This window comes from Simochromis diagramma, unplaced genomic scaffold (genome assembly GCF_900408965.1).
Source record: "Simochromis diagramma unplaced genomic scaffold, fSimDia1.1 OVJJ01000798.1, whole genome shotgun sequence".
Taxonomy (NCBI): Eukaryota; Metazoa; Chordata; class Actinopteri; order Cichliformes; family Cichlidae; genus Simochromis; species Simochromis diagramma.
In genome coordinates, this window is record NW_024386736.1 from 1,680,433 (window position 1) to 1,690,813 (window position 10,381).

Genomic DNA, 10,381 nt, shown 5'->3' on the forward strand with positions numbered 1-10,381 from the left:
AGATGGCTGTTTGGAGACACACCCCTTTTATTAATATTTTGAAAAACAAGTTATGGGTACATATTTGCATAACTTTTTAGGTATATGTACAAGTACTGCTAATTACAAGTACGAAACATGTACTGTGCTTCATAAATGAGTAACAAATGTAGTACATAACAATAACCTAAAGCACACCAGAAAAATAGATTCGGACTACCTTTTAGGCTCAGGTGCAGTGACACGGCTTTAACAAGAAGAAAAGTCAGTCATTCACCACCATCTTCCTGCGCACTAAAACCACCAAAGTCCTCTTCACCAGTGTCGGAAACGAACAGGCTCAGGATGGCTACGTCATCCACTCTCAGCTCCTTTCCTTTGTTGTCACTTTCAAAACCAAACAAATCCTCGTTGTCAGTGTCAGAGTCGAACACCCTCAGAAGGGCCGTGGCGGTGTCCTCCTCTCCATCATGCAGCAGTCCAGCCCTTCGAAATCCGTTGGTGATCATGGATGTTTTCACACTTTTCCACGCTGTCAGATTCCACCGGTGGATTTGAGCATAACTTGCTTTTCGCAAGTTTATCGCCGCTCATCATCCACGCCTCCTGCTGAACGCGTAGCGCTACTTTGAAGTTTGTTTTTCGCGCTACTTGTACGGCACTATGTTGCCTGGCGGATGGACATGTGGCCAACATACCACTCTTGAACCCCGATACTGTGTGTCTGATCACATGCCCTTCCGCCAGGCAACGTAGTGCCGTACAACAGCGGAACAAACAAAACAAATCGTCTTACGATATGACCAAAATCATGGACAATCCATAGAAAAACCGCACCTGACTAAAAGCAGCAGGGTTCAAAGCTGGTGCAAAAAGTAGCGGCTTATAGCCCGACAATTACGGTACCTTACTTGGTGGCAAACAGATATTGTTTTTAGGTCATAGCTGTAGAAGCCTCCTATGAGCCACTCTGCTCATGTTTCATGACGCGGTTTACTCGGTACGTAATTCTGTTTGTTACGATCTCTGCCTTTCATTGTTCTTTTATAGTAAATACTTATTATACTTTGCAGGAAGTGTGGGCCTTAGTTTTACACAACGCTACGCTAACTGAAGTGCTGCTGCTTTGCTTTTACCGTCTGTTCCTGTTGCAAGGTTTCTTTTCCTGCTGCTGCCAGCCTTTTAAAGTGGACGTCGGCGTGGACAGCGGCCATATGCATGCTGGCTATTGTGGATCGAATCGATTCGGGACCTTGTGAATCAGAATCGAATCGATTCTAGAAATTAGTGACGATACCCAGCCCTAATTGACACCACGGCCTAAAATCCTTTCATTTTCTCAAAAATCAACAGTGCGCCTTATGTAGGTTGTGCTTACTGACCGCAAACCGATTTTATGTGGTAGACAGCACTCAGCAATCTGTCAAAAAATGTTTTTGTACAACTTTGGTAAGCTACAAAGCCGCACCACTTGATGCATTGTTGGAGCATGACGGCTACTGAAGGCAGGAGCCTCGTGGAGTAATACGTACTGTGCTTCAATGTAATTTACCGTATTGTGTGTATATAAGGACCACAAATGGCACCTGTTAAGAGACATGTTTACGAAGCAGATTTCAAACTCCAGGCTGTCAGTCACGCAGTAGAACTTGGGAACAGAGCAGCTGCAAAATCAGTCTGTCTTTGTTATTATGCTCAGCGTCTTTTAGTTTACATTTTGAGCGCACAATTGTGAGCTTTTTGTTATGCACAAAAACAAAATTGTTTTATTTTATTTATGGAGCATTATTATTTAATAAATGCCGATAATTCGTTTCTGAGTAATTTTTGTACATCTACACTGTTTGTTAACCCTTTAGAGCCGATTGGAGCAGGAACGCTCTGTTTTGCGTAACTATTTTTAAATCCCAGTAGCACTGCAACCACGTAAGCTAGCGCAAAAATTTTTTTTGCATATGAAACCGGAGGAGTTGTACTTACATCTTATGCCATCAGCTTGTCCTAGGTCACGGTTTCCTTCCACATAAAGCTTTGCAAAAACTGCATAAAAAGCACTTGCAGGAACAAAAACATAATATTCCAGAAACACGCTTTACCGGTCCGATCAGCTGTTCATAACACTTCCTATGTTGGAATAGACGTCAGCGCGAACTTTTGCATTTCCGCCATTACCTGCCCGAAACCGGAAGTGACGTCAATTTCGCGGAAATGTAGTCTTTTTTGCGATCAGGGCCTCAGGGCCTATACTGCTCTTTTTAAAAGTTATCTTTGACTTTATGACTTTCTGTGTCGTTTCTGGGATGCTTAGGACTCATGTTGCACTGCTGGAAATACTTTATTTTGATGCATATGCTGCTTTTTTGCAAATTTGCAGTATAATATTTATTTTCGTTTTTCCTGCAGTGTATAAAAATTGGTGTATTTCAAAAATAAAACTATGAAGACACTCAAAATAAATTTCCTGTGGTGGGAAACTATTTTGTGCAACTTTTTTGTATTTACAGTTTTGAGGGATAAGCCTCTTAAATTTCTCTAACTACAAATATATGTTAAAAAATCAAAAATGATTTTCAATTTTTTTGTAGTTTATTGCACTTTTTTGCAATTTATGTAATTACTATGCACTTAATGAATACATATTATTAAAATTTGGGCTATAATGGTTGTATTGATGTATAGCAACTTGAAATGCTCCCAAAAATGGCTCCACAGCATGTAAAAATATAATATAAGCTCTGGCGGACTTGGTTCTATGGTAGGTCTTAAAGGGTTAATAAAAGTGCCTGTGTGAGATCTGGGACACAGCTTTGACTAAGAACTCTCTTTTTGTTCTTACTTTATGGCTTTAAAAAAAAAAAATCAAGATATATATCGTATATTACTATCCAGCTAAAGAATATCGAGATATGAATTTTGGGTCATATCACCCAGCCCTGTCTGGTATCTATGTTTTTTACTAAAATGAACCAGTAAAACCAGTTAATGTTAACAGCCAGCCCATACAAAATATTAACTAAGGTTACTAAAAGTCCTTAGATTAAAACAAACCTTAACCTCAGAGTCTGTCACCCTCATTAGTCTTTTAATGTGCTTGGTGTTCAGAGAGAACGAAGAAGGCGGAGAATGGGGGAGAGGCTTGATTTATTTGAACAGTCTGGTTGTAATGAAAGCAGTCATGACTTGCTGGGGGTGGATAGATGGAGTGAGCGGTGAAAAGAGAGGTGAGGGAAGAGTGAATGAAGTGAAATCCAACTGCAGACAGATCGCTGGTCTTGATAATGATTTGAACAGACCCCAGAAATCTCTCAACTCACTGCTTCAATGTGCATGCATACTTATGTGTAGATACTGCACATAACTTCCAACCATGAATACCACACGTAGCTCATTTGTGCTGCCATATATCTTCCTATCAGTACTCACATACCTGTGTAATATATAAGTAAGTACCACACAGAGATAGAGAGATGTTTACTACTGCTGCTTGCACACTGCTTTATATCTTTAGGAAAAAGAAAATTCTGGCACAAACAAGCTTACATATCTCAGTTCAAAAAGATTCACACGCTTCATAGATTTTAAAATCTGTTTTGAATGCGCTAAACACTTTGGCAAGAATTCTTATCAGAGATCTGTGGTCTTTTTCTGGAATGCATTTCTAGTCTTTAAAGGGAAATTTGCAACTTCAACTTTATGTCTTGGGGTTTGTAGCCAGGCCAGAGACTGCTGATTATCCACACTGGAGTTCCCTTAGGCAGAGCTGCAATTCACCTGCCTTACCAACTCCACTGTGTGATCGGTTGGTTATTGACTAGTTTGACAGATAACAAAAAAATAAAAAGACCCAGCTGTTGTCTGTCATTACTCATAACATTACTGTTAAATTGCCATTCTGTTATTTAAGGCAGCCACATTAATGCTGTGGCATTTAAATTGGAAAATATTCTGGAACTAATCTTTGATGCCCTCAAGCACGAGATGTAGAGTTTAAGACTGGAAATTTGGACTTAAATTAGCTCACCAGTTTCAACATGTGAAACAAGACATGTACCAGACTGCTCTGCAACCCCAAATTCATTCTCTTACAGCTAAATATATTTACAAGCAGACCACTTCGAGCAAACGTTTTTGGTCATTTTTTCTTCTATTGACCTTTGTTGGCATCACATGACCTCATGATGTTTGTTGTATTTAGTTGTTACTTACTTTTCCCTTTTTCTGTTGGGTTTATACAGTAAATTCAAAAGTTTATTTTTTTAACCGTGCAATGGGGGTAAAAGTAAAAGTGTGATCCAGCAGTCAGAGTTTCTGCAGAGGAGAGTGAAAGATTAAGTCCAATACATGAAGTATAAGCACATTGAAATCAAGCAGCTAAAAAGCCCAAGCAAGTCTAGCATTTAATTGGTGAAACAATGTGGTGATGAGTGTGAGGAAGGACTGGTGTTTTATCACAGCTGGTGTAACTGCCAAGGAGATACAGGTGTGCCAGTGGGAATAGTGTGGGGACTTGGAGGACGCCAGTCCTATGTTAACAAATAACTCACAAAGAAATGGCCATGATGAAACAGGAGAAGAGAATGTACTGTAGTGTAGGAGGTGATCATGTTAGAAATGGCAGGTTGGCTCTGGGGGATAGACTCAAACAAATCCTTTTGGTTAAGCAAATGTACAGTGGCTCTGAGAGGGCAAATGCACTGTAACCTGCACTGCGAAAATGCTGCAAAAGTACTCAGAATGGAATTGTTGGTGTTGTGGGAATAAAAAGAGGTAATGTGTGTTCCAATAGCATGGTTTATGCAGTATGGTAGATACATGCCTGCTATCGGTCACTTCAGAAACTGTTTTGTCACATTGTGTCCCCCAAGTCACTTCCACTGTTTGTTTGTTTGTTTGTTTTTTGTTTTTGTTTTTTTAAAAAGCTTTTATTTTTTATTTCTAGGTTTCAGTGTGTTTAACCTCTCAGGAACACCCTAGTTTTGCTTTAATTGTTTTTTCACATCATTAGGGACTAAGTTGCTAAAATGCCTAGTCCCACTGATACAATGCACTCCAAAAATTAAAATGATTATTACAATCTCTGAATTTTGTAGCCTTTAATGTAAAGCAAATGTAAAAAACTAAATCAAACAAAACAAGAAAAATAAATTCCAAACTAAAATCCACTGTGCTTCAGGTCTGAACTGAATAAATACACTTGATCAGGTGAAACTTGATGAATTTGCAATGGCCAGCTTTCTTGCTAATATTGCTAAGAAAACAAATATTAGCAAGCTAATATTTGTGTTTCACACCTGAAGTTGTTTAATCACTTGCTAATCAAGGTTGTATTTTATTTAATATTACATTAAATTGAGCATTAAATTGACAATGATTTCCATTTGTCCTGCTATAGTTTCAGATGTCAGCATACCTGCATATACCTGACATTTAACTCTTGGCACTCGCACACGCATGTAGGCACACAGCATCCATGCTGGCATACATGAATACAAATCTGTTCACTGAAGGTAACAGATATCTTCCTCAGAGGAACAGAATATCTGTAATGAACTTTTTTGAAGCAGCAAAAATAAAAATTGACTGCTTATAATAAAAACAGTCTCTCCTTATTTCTAATGAAACTTACCTTTTTCATGGGGAACAGACTGATGGTAACAGTGTTTACAGCACTGCTATTCGATAAAATGCATCACTTAAAGAGATGCAATGCTGGTTCACTTTGTAGTTGCCTTCAAAATGGCTTCCCACACTGCCTTGGTTAAGAGCTCAAGTTCCTTTTCTCATGAGAAAAACAAAGTGGATAAAGCTGTGAATAGCTCTTACCCTCTCTGAAATGCAATACAACATTTAATTGAATTAGCTTTAATTGCCATTCATCTGCTCATAGAACCCAAAGGTCTCCTCTTACCCAGGGCCCCTAATGATTTCCATGTTCTTTGAGGCAGAAGTTAAAATTTAAGTCTTTAACACTGCATATCACAGGACCACCCGACATGGCACAGAGAGCTGGATCTGCTAGCTAAAAACATTTTTGTAAAAGTATGCAAACTGGAGATCTTGCCATCTCTGCTGTAACTAATAGATGCAATGAAGTGATGATGACAAAGAAAGCAGAAAAGAGAGCAGAAAGGGAAAGGAATTTGAATTTGTGTGCCAATAAATTATTGTCTTGTCAAATGAAATCAGAAATTGTTGTTTTTTTTCTTTCTTTCATTTGGTACATCAGTTGCTGGATCCATAGAAGATTAAAGAGAAAAGTTAACCACCATGGACAGAGAGAAGCAAAAGGGAAGAACGTGCACTCAGCATAGGCAGCTTCCAGGTAGACAGTATGAGGGGAGGACTTCAGAGCCTTGGGGCAGCAGCTGAGGTTTTATTGGGCTCCAGTGCAACTACTTCTCGGCACAACAATAGGCCCTCTGGGCCAGGCAGGGTCATGTTGTGATAGGAGATGACATGACTGCACAGAGGAGGGATTAGAAGAGGCTTGCACTTTTTAGGCCTTCACGGTGAAGCATAACAAGCAAGACTAATAGCACACTAATATTCCACACCATAGTGCACTAACTGGCTGTAAAATACATGCTGCAAACATGCATACATTGTGAAAGAGGCATAAATCAGACAGGAGCATGGGAACTCCAAAGAAAGTTTTGTCATGCACCCTTGTTGTTTGCAAGGAAAATCGGTTTATAATTCAGACATGACTGAATGGCTTTAAGAGGAACTTTTAAGAAGTATCACTTTTTCATATATTGCTTGATGTCTTGAAGAAAAAGAGTGGACAAAGAAGAAATCTTACTGAGAGATCTCGTACTGAATTTTAGTTTTATCTCTGAGAACGGCCTATTCACATGTGCTCATGCAGAGAGCAGATGCAGCGCTGACAAAGCTTGACTGAAATCCATCCATTCATCCATCTATCAATGCATCCATGCATCCATGTATCTAATTAAGGGTTGAAGTTGGACTGGAGTCTATCCCAGATGTCAGAGAAAGGGTAGACCTTGGAAAGGTCACCAGTTTGTCGCAGGGCTAACACAGAGAGACCAACAGCTATTCAGTCCTAAGGGAAGTTAATCTAACATGTCTTTAGACTTTGGGGGGAACTTGAAGTATGTAGAGAAAGCAAGCAACGTTCTTTTTGGGGCGGCTGTGGTTCAGGAGGTAGAGCAGGTCATTTACTAATCCACAAGGTTGGTGGTTTGATCCCTGGCTGATCCAGTCTGCATGCAGAAGTATTTTTAGGCAAGATACTGAACCAAGAGTTTATTTGTGCAATTCTTAATAATTTGGTTTCCAGCTGCTACACTCAGATCTACTCTACCATTGCTGCCACTCAGCTTTCCCGCAGAAAGCACCTATATAAACACTTTACTGCTGCAGGGCTTGTTCCCCTTGACCTTTCACCTCTTAACAGGTGACCTTTCACCCTGGGCAAAAATAGGGCATAACCAGCCTCTTTAAAGCCACTCATATATGAAAGGGTGTGTTTAGAGTATTTGGCTATTTTCAGTAACACGTCTCATCTACTTGTCAACTTTAATTACTTGCTTATTATCGTTCTCCTTCCTCTTTGCCTCCCTTTCTGTCTTCTTGCCATCCAGGCTCTCAACTACAGCATGACCCATAAGTTACATCCAAGCTCTTTTCTAGCAACTCTTTGCTTTAACCTGTCAGCTGTCATTATCTTATCCTTCTTCCTGCCTCTGTTTGTTCCTTCCCATTTTAAAGAATTTACTTGCAAGCCTCTGGGCTTTTCTCCTCGTCTCCTCAAATTGATACCAATTGAGTTATTGAACTGCCACCCGGGTAACAAAGAGCCTTGTTTTGTTGGTGTTTGTCAGGACAGATGTGAAGCAGGTTTTAACATGACCTGGCAGGAAGGAGAACAGGAAGGGGGGTGGGAGAAATTGGAGGGAAAAGGGAGCAGTGAACTGGAGGTAGGAGAAGAGAATATATGCCGACAAATTTGGACATGTTAATGCCTCGTGACATGGCATTTATTCATTTTAATAAATACAGTACATTTGTAAGAGTTCCACAATGGAACCATGGTGATTAGATGTTTTTGGAAAGTGGGATGCAGCAGCAAGAATCAGATAATTGTAGCTCTGCTCTAACAAAATTGTAACCTTGTAGTTGAAAATACATATAAAGCCATTTTTTACATGTTAGTGCCCTAAACTCTCAAATTCCAACTCCCATCAGACTTTCTGGAGGACAAATGGGAGAGAAGAGAAAGAAAAAAACGAAACATACAAGCCAGTTAAGTATTCACGGAAACTTTGCATTTTTTATATTTCCCTGTTAGAGGCTCATACAGTAGGTCCCTCATTTCTCCCTCTGCCAGTTAAGACCAGATATGAAACATTTTTCTTCTTTTACTGTTTCCAGTCATTAACACTGAAACTAAAAATGCCATTAATTGATACAAGAACATAAAGTAGTCACGTTTTCCCTAATTTTGTATTTGTAGATTTGTAACCTGGAGCGTTATGATGGTAGAAAGAGCCATCAGAAGATGGCTGTAAAGGGATGGACATGGTTAGCAACAACATTATCATCTTAAATTTTGCAGCAGAAACTGAGACTCATCAGACCACTCAATGTTTTTCTCATGTTCTATTGTCTAATCTTCATGAGCCTGCGTGAAGTGTAGCCTCGGTTTCCTGGTCTTAGCTGACAGGAGTGGCACCTGGTGTGGTCTTCTGCTGCTTCAAGGTTCAAGCTGTTGTGCATGCAAAGGTGCTCTTCTGCATACCTCGATTGTAATAAGTGGTTATTGAAGTTTCTTTTGAAAGAAGGCTGGCCATCTGGCATCAACAATGCATTTTAACCAGAGAACTGCTGCTGAATGGATATTATCACCTTTTCTAGCAATTCTCCATAAACCTTAGAGATGTTGTATGAGAACATCCCAGCAGAACAACTCTGTGTTAACAATCCGTTCAACATATAATACCTAAAAAAGCGGCCGGTAAGTACATGTTGTAGCTCTGATTTAATCTGCACAAAAACAGAAGCATGAAATATGACAATATGTGGTACATTTATTAAGGTGGATTATTTCTTGGACGGATACAGTTACAGGTAATCAACAGAGACTCCTGGAAGTCTCTGCTCTCAGCCAAATAGTCAAGCACAAAGTTCTCTGTGAAACCACAGCTTTCCATTTTTTACCAGTTAAACACGAGAAATTATAATCAAGATATAATGAGTGGGTTGGTACGATTTGGAGGCACTTTTTGGATTTCAGTGCAAACATATGTAGACCTTTTTTTCAAGTTCTTTCAACAGCAGCAGATAAATGAAAAAAGGAGCTTATGAACGCTTGTCGAGATGGGCAGTCATTATAACCTTTATATGTTTTTAACTCAAGGAGAATTATGTTGTTTTTTTTCCATTGCGGTTTTGGCAGCCCGCCTCTGAGCATGCCCTCTCTGCATTCACATTCACTGTTTCCTACCAAAAGTGGTTAAGCCTGTTTTTGTGACTCTGGTGAGTGACGGTTTATGAAGGTGAGGAAGAAAAAAGAAACCAAATGAGTGACATTTTTCTAAATTCTGTGGAGTATGAATCATAGGTCAGCATTATGAACTGTGAGCAGACTGTTTGCAACTTTACAGTTAGCAAGAGCAGGAAACATTAGGCTTCATATAGGGTGTAGTCTGTCTCAAGTCTCCAATATTTCATAAAACCCATATTGTTTCTGCGCTTTTATAAGCATATTAAGCCCTTTTACTTCTCTTCATTAGATTTGAAATAGTTTTTCAGTTGTCAGCAGAGCAAAAGCTGTTCTCTCCTATAAGGAATCCTTCCATGTTAGATGAACTGCAGCCAAATGCTGCGTGTCTAAGCTATCCACAGTGTTGATATAACAGACTCTTTTGTAGCTTTTGTATTTCATATTTGGCTGCCTGGAGCTTGTTGACTGACAAACACCAGTTCATTTCCTTTCACACAGATAAGTCCCCAAGAGTCTCTAAACAAAAGACTGACCTCCACTCTCAGATATGAGGTTTTGCTCCGCCAACAAAAGACATTGTGTCTCCTTCGACTCAAATAACTGTGAGTGTGATGAAATCTTTAATCTTGTTACACTCTGCGTGTAGAACGGACTTGATTAGCAGGTGCAGCAGAGAGAAGACACAATGTCTTCACCTTGGAGACCAGACAGACAAGGTCAGCTATGCGCCCATTCTGAGAGAAACCCATGGACACATACTTTCTCTCTCACAGGCTAGACTGCATGTTCCCAAAGGCTGTCAAGCAACGCTCATAAAATCATGTAACACGTCAAACCATTCAGATGTTAATAAGTGATCTTTGTTAGGATTAATGCCACACATCCAAAGTTGGTCAAGCTGACGAGTGGCTGGATGAGGCTTATTGTGATTCT